This window comes from Coregonus lavaretus (genome assembly GCF_964263955.1).
Source record: "Coregonus lavaretus genome assembly, chromosome: 16".
NCBI lineage: Eukaryota > Metazoa > Chordata > Actinopteri > Salmoniformes > Salmonidae > Coregonus > Coregonus lavaretus.
In genome coordinates this window covers 42345270-42357760 of record NC_140003.1, presented here as the reverse complement: position 1 = coordinate 42357760, position 12491 = coordinate 42345270, and the positions used below count along the sequence as shown (strand labels likewise).

The 12491-nt window shown below is 44.3% G+C and overlaps 1 protein-coding gene across 2 annotated transcripts in view; it reads right to left on the bottom strand.

The window, feature by feature from the left end:
- LOC311143335 (PTB domain-containing engulfment adapter protein 1-like) overlaps nucleotides 1–12491 on the bottom strand; it is a 132818-nt gene that overhangs the window by 51933 nt on the left and 68394 nt on the right. For both annotated transcript variants that reach the window (XM_084179175.1, XM_084179177.1), the window contains exon 2: nucleotides 5414–5616. The gene's annotated coding sequence lies outside the window, so the exon portion shown is untranslated. The remainder of the gene's footprint in view (nucleotides 1–5413; nucleotides 5617–12491) is intronic.

The window sequence follows — 12491 nt, the reverse complement described above, 5'->3', positions numbered from 1 at the left end:
TTAAATTTGACAGAGAGGGAGGTGGTAGTGGTAATTGGACTGGGATGTTAGGGACAGTTAGACAGAGACTAGGGTTTTGGGGACTGAGACAGCTGACTTTGGAGGGAAGGGTTTTAATCATCAAGGCTGTGATTTTACCTGTCCTTTTATTGATCAGTTCTGTTTTTATCCCACCACGAACAACTCTTTTAGCTCTGGACCGGATGTTATTTTATTTTCTGTGGGGAAGCAAGTGGGAGAGACTGAGGAGGGAGGTGGTAAAGAGGCCCAGGTTCAAGGGGGGGAAAGGCTTGCCTGACCTCTACTTGTTCCTGGGCAGCCGCTACACAGCGTTACATCTCAATCTTGCCACCTCCCCGGTCAGCAACAAGACCCAGGCCCTCGCACGGTTCTGGCTGGGGTCTTACCTCAGGTCTCTGAGGCTGATCCCAGTCGACCTGCGAGCCCCAGTCTCTTTCCTGCTCCCCACACACTATGCACAGCTCCAAAAGTTTTTAAGACATTTTAAACTGGAAAAAGAGCCTGTCACTGTTTTAACTAAACACCGCTCTCTTCTCTCTCTTGTGCAGGAACGGGAACCGGTGTGTCCAGTGCGCGGGCTTGCTATAGGCGAGCCCTCAACGGTTTGGCGCAACGTGTCCCATCCTGCCCTGCTGAATCGGCACCGTGACCTGTCCTGGATGGTCGCCCACGAGATCCTCCCGGTCAGGGCCGTTATGCACTCCCGGGGCATGGCGAGGACATCCGCGTGCCCCCGACCAGGCTGCGGCCAGGAGGAGTCGGTGAGGCACTTGCTCTGGGAGTGCAGAGCCGCACGGGACCTGTGGAAGGAAGCAGGCCCCCTGATCTCCCCACGCCTGCCAGCAGGGGAGGACCTAACGCCCCAGCTCGTGCTGTATGGGGTGGGCCGAAGGCCTATTACAACAAAGGCCTTCGCACAACTCTGGCCCACCCTCACGTGTCTGAAGGACGCACTGTGGTCCTCCCGCAACCTGCTGGTAGGGAAACAGGTAGAGACCACCCCCCAGGCAGTGGCTTTAGTAGCCACGGAAGCCCTGGGGTGGTACGAACGACAGGGGGCCTCGACCCCAGGCGAAGGGTCCCCCACAACACCCGAGGTCCCGGCGGCCACGGCCTGACAGCGCTGCGGCGCCTAGGGCGATGCGCCTAGGGGGGGAGTCTCCTCTGGGCCCTCGACGGACGGGTACGGAGTTGATTCAGGAAGAGCAGGAGGAGGCTTTTTCGATAAGGACTCACCCCGTTTTTGCACAAAGGACCGAAGACAGCTTTTTTAACAAAGTGACTTTTTGACAGGCTTCTTATGTCTTAAAAATGTTTTTACTTTGTTAAAACATGTACACACATTTTAAAATGGCTTTTATTAATTGGCTTTTACAGGAATGGGTACTTTTATGTAGGATTGTTTTATTGTTTTAAATAAACAACATGTACCTTTTAAAATGTAACTGTAATGTAATGCTGATTTTAATGCACTTTATGCCGTTTTTATGTGTGTAAATGTATTTAAAATGTGAGCTGTTTTAAAGGAAATGATCAATAAAAACTTTTCCAAAAGAAAAAATGATGCTTGCCTACGGAGCTGTGAGGGGAACGGCACCTCCTTACCTTCAGGCTCTGATCCTACACCCAAACGAGGGCACTACGTTCATCCACCTCTGGCCTGCTAGCTCCCCTACCTCTACGGAAGCACAGTTCCCGCTCAGCCCAGTCAAAGCTATTCGCTGCTCTGGCACCCCAATGGTGGAACAAGCTCCCCCACGACGCCAGTACAGCGGAGTCACTGACCACCTTCCGGAGACACTTGAAACCCTAACTCTTTAAGGAATACCTGGAATAGTATAAAAGTAATCCTTCTTCCCCCACAAAAAAAAAAAAAAAGTGGTTGTCCCACTGGCTGTCATAAGTTGAATGCAGCAATGTGTAAGTCACTCTAGATAAGAGCGTCTGCTAAATGATGTAAATGTAAATGTAAACGTAGTATCGAGTTAGCAGCGATTGGTGCTTTGGAAACACGCTGAAGTACGGACTGACTACTGGGAACACGTCTACAACTTCATCAGCAAGCTGTCAAACTATCGTAAATAAGTGACAAGGTACATGTCCAGGAATTGTAACTGTCCCCAGCTAAACACCTTGCCTTGTGTATCACAATCCATCTCCTCAGTGCACATGATGCATGATAGCACGTCTCTTCCCTTTACATTGAAATTGCCTGAGGATTAGAGGTGTGCATTTCACCGGCAGTGAGACTGCTGCTTTCACTGGTGGCACAGGCTCATAAATCTCAGAGAGGGATTCCAACGACCCGTTTATGGCCCAAATCTACTTCAATAATTTAGCGCTAATCTTCGCAACTGTTTCTGCATGAAAAAAACATTTATTTAAGTTAGATGCAATAGCTGTCCAAGTCATTTAAAATAGGCCATATTTTACTGTCAGCGACTGTTTTAAATGTGTTTTATTATCTGTGAAGTAAGAGGCTGGACTGTGAAACTGTATCCAAGTTTTTAATTTATTTAACTTTTTATTTAAGCATTATCATCCCGCAAGTACCAACCCCCATTTGGAGCATAATTTAGGAAAAAACACAACTCCATTCTTTATTACTGAGGTGAGAGAAATCCTTAAATCACTGAGGCACAAATCACACTGTGTAAGAGGCTTATTCCAGTGGTTCCCAACCTGGGGTCCCCCCCTTAGGGAGGCGCCAGAGTTCACAGGGGGGGCGCGTGATCTCATTTGCTTTGAGGTCAAACATGCATAAAATGTTCCACTATAATTTAATTGTAAAATTAATACATTGAAAAATGTTATTAAAAATCAAATGCTTGCAATGCCAAGGCCAATCTAAAAAAAATAATAATAATGACAGAGAAATGTAAAAGTGGTAATTCCCCGGAAAAAAAATGTGTGCACATCAATGACCCGCGCTCAATCAGTTTCAGCTAGCAGCTAGCTTTTCCTGCAGTCAGAGCATCACTATTTTATGAATAAAACAGCATGTCTAAGAAACGTAAAAGTGCTGATGACTCATCATCAAAAAAGAAAGTAAGGCTATATCTCGAGAGTTATCTTAACTTCGGTTTTATTGAAGGACAGGACTCGGCCAGAATGTGTCATTTGTGGCGAGAAGCTAGCTAACGACACCAGGAAACAAAACACCAGGAGACTAATGGTGAAGGTCAGGATTTTTTTGAGAGGAAGAAGCAGTTGGCACTATCAAAAAAGATCCACAGACATCATTTGAAAGAGCAGGCAGCGATTTACACAGAGCCACGGAGGCATCATTTGAGTGTTCGCTATTAATTGCCAAGGCTAAAAAGCCGCACAATATTGGAGAGCAGCTAATCAAACCCACCTGCCTGAAAATTGTAGAAAGGCTGTGTGGCCCACAGTTGGTGGATAAAGTGAGAACCGTCCCACTCTCTGACAACACTGTCAAAGACAGAATTGATAAAATGGCTGAAGATTGTCAAAACCAGCTGCATGAGAAGCTTAGGCATGTTCCCTTTGCCATTCAATTGGATGAAACAACAACAGTGTCAGACGAATCTGTGCTCATCGTTTATGTACAATATATTGACGTTGATGACTTGAAACAATACATTATTATGGCTACCAATCTAGCTACAACAACAACAGGCCAATATATTTTTATAGCTATGGACTCATATCTCTTGTCCAACAATCTGCCCTACGAGAATATTGTTGCATGCTGCACTGATGGGGCTGCAGCGTTGATGGGCAAAAACAAGGGATTTAACAGCCGATTGAAGGAAAAAGCCCCGGGGTGCAACATTTTCCACTGCATGCTACATTGCCAAGCGTTGGCCAGTAAAAAACGTTCGGAAGACCTTAGTAACACCCTGGCAACTGTTGTTAAAGTTGTAAACTACATTAAGGCTCGCCCTACTAACAAGAGACTGTTTGCCCAGCTGTGTGAGGATGAAGCGCATCAAACACTGCTGTTACACACAGAGGTACGCTGGTTGTCAAGTGGACAAGTGCTTGTGCGTTTTATGGAACTGCAGGAAAAAATAAAGGAATTCTTGCAAGATCACAATCGACCACTGTGCGAACAGCTGACTGATGCGTTTTGGATCAAAACAGCATACCTAGCGGATACATTCACTCTCTACAATGAGACAAACAAGCGGATGCAGGGTCCTGAATCAAACGTCATGCAGTGCAAAGACACTCTCAACGCTTTTGTGCGGAAACTGGAGTACAGAGTTGGAAAAATGTCAAAAGGGGAGCTACAACAATTTCCACTGCTGATGAAACAGTCTGGTGGCACTGTGCCTGCGTCTTTACGCACTGAGTTTACCCGGCACATGAACACGCTTCGGGAGGAAATTAAATCCTGTTTTGCCGATGTTGACGAATACTTATCAAAGGAATCGTGCGTGATGGACCCTTACATTTGCAGTCTCGAGGACGTGGAATACCTCGGCTGTGAAGATGAGCTTGCTGACCTTCAAGACGATTCTGTTTCAAAAAAATATTTCCACGAGAACGGATACAAAAAGTTTGGGATTGTCAAAGGACACGCTGTTGCACCCAGACTGGCCAAACACACAGCTACAAGGGTTATTCTACCATTCAGCACTACGTACCTGTCTGAGTCGGCCTTCAGCGCGCTTGGAACAATAAAAACAAAAGCCCGTAACCATGTCAACCAGGACTTTAGGCTGGCTGTCACTAGCATCACACCTGACATCCCATCCCTGGTCAGAGGTATGCAGGACCAAGGTGGCCATTCGTTTTTTAAGGAAGGAATGGGATGTATAGGTGCTGGTGGACAGAGCTATATAGGTGCTGTTAATCACTTATTACGCTGATAATTAATCATTATTATTCTTTTGGTAACAATGTGTGTGTGTAGGCCTACAGTTAATTATACAGAAAGATAACCAGGGCAAACCAAAGAGAAAAGGAAAGAAAAACTATAATTGATGTAAATTTTTGCCAATAAAGATTTGGAATTAATCACTTTATTATTTGTGTGTGTATGTGTGTGTGTGTGTGTGTGTGGGGGGGGCACACAGTTTTTCTTAGATACAAGTAGGGGGGGGGGGGCTCCAAGGAAAAAAGGTTGGGAACCACTGGCTTAGTCAACTGTCATTAAAATGTCACTTATTTGTGGATATGGTGTACTGGGCTAAAGGCCATTGAAAGGAATACAGAGTCACTGTCATCTGCTGAGATCACTTTATGGTATAAATCGCAGTCTTTGCCCCCCAAAAGAACTGTTCAATAATTTATATATGCTGTTGTTGTATCACAAACACTGATCACATAATGATTGCTTTGGGAGCTCCTGGGGTGAGCTGTAATCAATAGTCTCTAGGACAGCTCCAGAGTACGTAAGATAATAGATAAGATGCCTTACCAATACTTTTGACTGTGAACGACCAGGATGCTCTGTTGGGCCTCACTCGTCTAATGGCCTAAGAATTCTCATAAGTACTGTCTTCTCATGAGTTCTGTCTTCTCATGAGTACTGTCTTCTCGTGAGTGCTGTCTTCTCGTGAGTGCTGTCTTCTCGTGAGTGCTGTCTTCTCGTTAGTACTGTCTTCGTGTGAGTACTGTGTCCTTTGTGGGAGGAAGAAGAGAAGCAGGAGAAAGGTTAGTCTTACAGCACTGAGGCTTCAGGTAATAGTGAATGGGTTATTATTCAAAGGAATTGATTATGTACCATCAACTGCCATTGGTCAATACCACACAAGAACAGGAGAATATAGCCTACAAAAACGAAAGAAGTGCAAACGACAGTTTGAGTCGATTATCCATCTGAAAACCTCCAGATTACGGTCATGTTTAAATAGCCCCCTGCGTCAAATACCTCAGCAAAAACCAGACAGGCATACTGTACGTACATACACCCCCCCAAAATAGGAACACAGCCAGCCAGAAAAAGTCAGTGACACTCTGGTATTTGCCTAACAGACCATATTGAAAGTAAAATATGTTGCATAAGAGAAAAAAACAGTTTACAGACTGAGAGGAAATATACTTTCCATTCCATAGTTGGATTAGAGAACCTTAATGTAGCTATTACAGTTTCTGCAGAGAAATATCCTGCCAAAGTAAAAACCTGTACTCCCTCTCGCACTGTCAATTCATATCCAGATTCTCCACAAAAACAAAAGGCTGTTTTATAATACAAACTCATAATCTTTCTCTGGCTAGAGAAAATGTATCACATGAATTTTCTGAGTGTCTCTGTTTTGATTACAAGGATTATTCAAGTGAGACGCATCAGTACAGTAGATGATTCTTTGAATGTGCACAACTCCTTTCTCTTGCAATCTGAGGCAAGAAAATATTTGTATGCATAAAACTATAAAACGTGTATTATTATGATTACTGCCAAAAGCACAACTAGTATTACTATAATTATGATTACTGCCAAAAGCATAACCATACTGAGATCCAAATTCAATGAATTAAGTAAGGCAAATATTGTGTTTGTGACCAGTAAACTGCTTAACGTGAATAGTGTCCACATTATAAATATGGTAGTCGCTTCAAGCCTTATATGGAGGTAGTGAGATACAACAGTCTGTCTGCAGTACTATTTTATTAACAGCCATAGACCCAAACCAAGGAATTTCGCTGCATAGTCTATTTTATTTTATTTTTTTAGTCATTTAGCAGACGCTCTTATCCAGAGCGACTTACAGTTAGTGAGTGCATACATTTTTCATACTGGCCCCCCGTGGGAAACGAACCCACAACCCTGGCATTGCAAGCGCCATGCTCTACCAACTGAGCTACAGGGGACTCTTCTATTATTAGTACCCTAAACAACTTCGGTGGATTGGAAAACAAGTTCCTAGGGAAAGCCCAGTCAGAATTACACAACTGGGTTCAGGAGCCTGTGAATATTAACACTGTATGTCATATAACCTTTCCGCCATTGTCCAAAACAAAAAAAATCTGTTTCTGTATTTTTATGTATTTTCCTGTTTAAGTAAGGCCAGGTTACTTTGAGCGTGAGCACAGTTGAGATAGAGCAAGGTAGGCAAGTAGCTAATAAATACAGTCTAAGTTATAATAAACATAGTCTAAGCTAATAAGCATTGTGATATGACGAGTTTCTCTGGTATCGAGTACTTCAGGATGTAAGAGAATATGGGACACAGATGGAGAGTTGATTCATCGTTATTTAATTCAGTACTGGATTCAATGACAGGCTGTACGGACGTAGCCTCCTGCCATATGAATGACTTCCATAGAAAATCTCTCACTTTATATAATGCTCTCCGAGCTGCTTCTGTCCCACACAGTTGCCAACCATTATTGAGTGTCACTCATCTCCTACAATAGTACATTTACATAATTTAGCAGACGCTCTTATCCAGAGCATCCACATACTTGGTATGGTGTGGCACCCTAGCCAGGCCATTCCATCACGTACCCCTCCTAAAATTAGCACCAGCGGCCCCCAATCTATCTTGGCCCACCGACCCTCTGTCATTCACCCGTGACACCAATAACACATGGCGTGTCCTTGTCCTCTGTCCCACATGCAGCTTATGAGTTTACCTACATTAATAAATCCTTTATCAAAACTCGTTATATCACATTGTCTAAGCTATAAAAACAGTCTAAGTTAAGTATGAAAATGTATGCACTCACTAACTGTTAGTCGCTCTGGATAAGAGTGTCTGCTAAATGACTAAAATGTAAATGTAAAATGTAATAAAACAGTCTAAGCTATAATAATAAATAGTATAAGCCAGGGTTCTTCAATTCCGGTCCTGGAGGGCCGAAACACTTCTGTTTTGTATTTCTACCTGGTAGTTAATTGCACTCACCTGGTGTCCCAGGTCTGTATTAGCCCCTGATTAGAAGGAGAGGATGAAAAACAGAGGTGTTTTGGGCCCTCCAGGACCGGTATTGAAGAACCCTGGTATAAGCTATAATAAACATAGACTAAGCTATCACGGAATACAAAGGGAAACCCAGCCGTGAGCTGCCCAGTGGCGCGAGCCTACCAGACGAGCTAAAAGCCTTCTATGCTTGCTTCGAGGCAAGCAACACTGAACCATGCGTGAGAGCACCAGCTGTTCCGGACGACTGTGTGATCACAATCTCCGTAGCTGATGTGAGTAAGACCTTAAAACAGGTTAACATTCACAAGGCCGCAGGGCCAGACGGATTACCAGGACACGTATTCAGAGCTTGCACTGACCAGCTGGCAAGTGTCTTCACTGACATGTTCAAACTCTCCCTGACCCAGTCTGTATTAACTACATGTTTCAAGCAGACCCCCATAGTCCCTGTGCCCAAGAACGCCAAGGTAACCTGTCTAAATGACTATCGACCCGTAGCACTCACATCTGTAGCCATGACATGCTTTGAAAGGCTGGTCATGGCTTACATCAACACCATCATCCCAGACACCCTGGACCCACTCCAATTCGCATACCTACCCAACAGATCCACAGATAACGCAATCTCTATTGCACTCCACACTGACCTTTCCCACTTGGTCACCTACATGAGAATTCTGTTCATTGACTACAGCTCAGCGTTCAACACCATAGTGCCCTCCAAGCTCATCACTATGCTAAGGACCTTGGACTGAGCACCTCCCTCTGCAACTGGATCCTGGACTTCCTGACGGGACGCCCCCAGGTGGTGAGGGTAGGCAACAACACATATGCCACGCTGTCCCCTCCTGTACTACCTGTTCAGCCACGACTCCAACACCATCACACTGACTATGAGACAGCCTATAGGGAGGAGGTCAGAGACCTGGCAGTGTGGTGCCTGGACAACAACCTCTCCCTCAACATCAGCAAGGAGCTGATGATCATGGACTACAGGAAAAGGAGGGCCGAGCACGCCCCCATTCACATCGACAGGGCTGTAGTGGAGCGGGATGAGAGCTTCAAGTTCCTCGGTGTCCACATCACTAAGGATCTATCATGGTCCAAACACACCAACACAGTCGTGAAGAAGGCACGACAACACCTCTTCCCTTCAGGAGGCTGAAAATATTTGGCATTGTCCCTCAGATCCTCAAAAAGTTAATACAGCTGTACCATTGAGAGCATCTTGACTGGCTGCATCACCGCCTGGTATGGCAACTGCTCGGCATCCGACGGGTAGACGCTACAGAGGGTAGTGCGTACGGCCCAGTACATCATTGGGGCCGAGCTCCCTGCCATCCAGGACCTCTATACCAGGCGGCCTTAAAATTATCAAAGACTCCAGCCACCCAAGTCATAGGCTGTTACAGTTGAAGCCGGAAGTTTACATACACTAAGTTGACTGTGCCTTTAAACAGCTTACCTTCAAACTCAGTGCCTCTTTGCTTGACATCATGGGAAAATCAAAAGAAATCAGCCAAGACCTCAGAAAAAAATTGTAGACCTCCACAAGTCTGGTTCATCCTTGGAAGCAATTTCCAAATGCCTGAAGGTACCACGTTCATCTGTACAAACAATAGTACAGAAGTATAAACACCATGGGACCACGCAGCCGTCATACCGCTCAGGAAGGAGACGCAAGGAGGCATACAAATCTGACTCAGTTACACCAGCTCTGTCAGGAGGAGTGGGCCAAAATTCACCCAACTTATTGTGGGAAGCTTGTGGAAGGCTACCGATAACGTTAGACACAAGTTAAACAATTTAAAGGCAATGCTACCAAATACTAATTGAGTTTATGTAAATTTCTGACCTACTGGGAATGTGATGAAAGAAATAAAAACATCAATAAATAATTATCTCTACTATTATTCTGACATTTCACATACTTTAAATAAAGTGGTGAACCTAACTGACCTAAGACAGGGAATTTTTACTCTGATTAAATGTCAGGAATTGTGAAAAACTGAGTTTAAATGTATTTGGCTAAGGTGTATGTAAACTTCCGACTTCAACTGTATCTCTTCTACCGCACGGCAAGCGGTACCGATGCATCAAGTCTGGAACCAACAGGACCCTGAACAGCTTCTACCCCAGTGGAGACTGGTGGGAGGAGCTATAGGAGGTTGGGCTCATTGTAATGGATGAAATGGAATTAATGGAACAGAGTCAAACGTGGTTTCCATATGATTGATACCGTTCCATTAATTCCATTCCAGCCATTACAATGAGCCCGTCCTCCTATAGCTCCTCCCACCAGCCTCCTCTGTTCTACCCCCAAGCCATAAGACCGCTGAATAGTTAGTTAAATAGTTAACCGAATAGCTACCCGATCTATCTGCATTGACCCTTTTTGCACTAACTTTTTTGACTCATCACATACGCTGCTGCTACTGTTTTCAATCTGTCACTTCATTCCTAGTTATATGTACATTACATATCAAACTCAATTACCTCATACCCCGCCCATCGACTCGGTACTGGTACCCCTTGTATATAGCCAAGTTATCGTTACTCATTGTGTATCTATTATTACTTTATTATTACGTGTTTTACTTTTCACTGTTAGTCCACACCTGTTGTTCACGAAGCATGTGACAAGTAACATTTGATTTGATTTAATAAACATATTCTAAGCTATAAATCAAATCAAATCACATTTTATTGGTCACATACACGTGTTTAGCAGATGTTATTGCGGGTGTAGCGAAATGCTTGCGTTTCTAGCTCTGACAGTGCAGTAATATCTAACAAGTAATATCTAACAATTTCACAACATTTACCCAATACACACAAATCTATTGGTGTTTATACTTGCGTGCTATTGTTTGTACAGATGAACGTGGTACCTTCAGGTCTACAATTTTTTTTCTCAGGTCTTGGCTGATTTATTTTCATTTTCCCATGATGTCAAGCAAAGAGGCACTGAGTTTGAAGGTAGGCCTTAAAATACATCCACAGGTACACCTCCAATTGACTCAAAGTATGTAAATTAGCCTATCAGAAGCTTCTAAAGCCATGACATCATTTTCTGGAATTTTCCAAGCTGTTTAAAGGCACAGTCAACTTAGTGTATGTAAACTTCTGACCCACTGGAATTGTGATACAGTGAATTATAAGTGAAATAATCTGTCTGTAAACAATTGTTGGAAAAATTACTTGTGTCATGCACAAAGTAGATGTCCTAACCGACTTGCCAAAACTCTAGTTTTTTAACAAGAAATGTTTGGAGTGGTTGAAAAACGACTTTTAATGACTCCAACCTAAGTCTATGTAAACTTCCGACTTCAACTGTACATATGAGATGAGTAATGCAAGATATGTCAACATTATTAAAGTGACTAGTGTTCCATTTATTAACGTGGCCAGTGATTTCTAATCTATGTCTATAGACAGCAGCCTCTAATGTGCTAGTGAAGACTGTTTAACAGTCTGATGGCCTTGAGATATAAGCTGTTTTTCAGTCTCTCGGTCCCAGCTTTGATGCACCTGTACTGACCTCGCCTTCTGGATGATAGCGGGGTGCACAAGCAGTGGCTTGGGTAGTTGTTGTTCTTGATGATTTTTTTGGCCTTCCTCTGACATCGGGTGCTGTAGGTGTCCTGGAGGGCGGGTAGTTTGCCCCCGGTAATGCGTTCGGCAGAGCACACCACCCTATGGAGAGCCCTGCGGTTGCGTGCGGTGCAGTTGCCGTACCAGGTGGTGATACAGCCCGACAGGATGCTTTCAATTGTCCATCTGTAAAATGTTGTGAGGGTTTTAGGAGCCAAGCCACATTTCTTCAGCCTCCTGAGGTTGAAGAGGCGCTGTTGCGCCTTCTTCACCACACTGTCTGTGTGGGTGGACCGTTTCAGTTTGTCATTGATGTGTACGCCGAGGAACTTGAAGCTTTCCACCTTCTCCACTGCGGTGCCGTCGATGTGGATAGGAGGGTGCTCCCTCCGCTGTTTCCTGAAGTCCACGATCATCTCCTTTGTTGACGTTGAGTGAGAGGTTATTATCCTGGCAACACACTCCCAGAGCCCTCACCTCCTCCCGGTAGGTTGACTCGTCATTGTTGGTAATCAAGCCTACTACTGTTGTGTCGTCTGAAAACTTGATGATTGAGTTGGAGGCGTGCTTGGCCACGTAGTCATGGGTGAACAGGGAGTACAGGAGGGGGCTGAGCACACACCCTTGTGGGGCCCCTGTGTTGAGGATCAGCGAAGTGGAAGTGTGTTTCCTACCTTGTCCAACTGTGGGCGGCCCGTCAGGAAGTCCAGGACCCAGTTGCACAGGGCGGGGTTCAGACCCAGGGCCTCAAGCTTAATGATGAGCTTGGAGGGTACTATGGTGTTTAATGCTGAACTATAGTCAATGAACAGCATTCTTACATACAGTGCTATGAAAAAGTATTTGCCCCCTTTCTAATTTTCTCTACTTTTGCATATTTGTGATACTGAATGTTATCAGATCTTCAACCAAAACCTAATATTAGATCAAGGGAACATAAGTGAACAAATAACACAACAATTACATATTTATTTCATAAACAAAGTTATGCAACACCCAATTCCCCTGTGTGAAAAAGTAATTGCCCCTTTACAC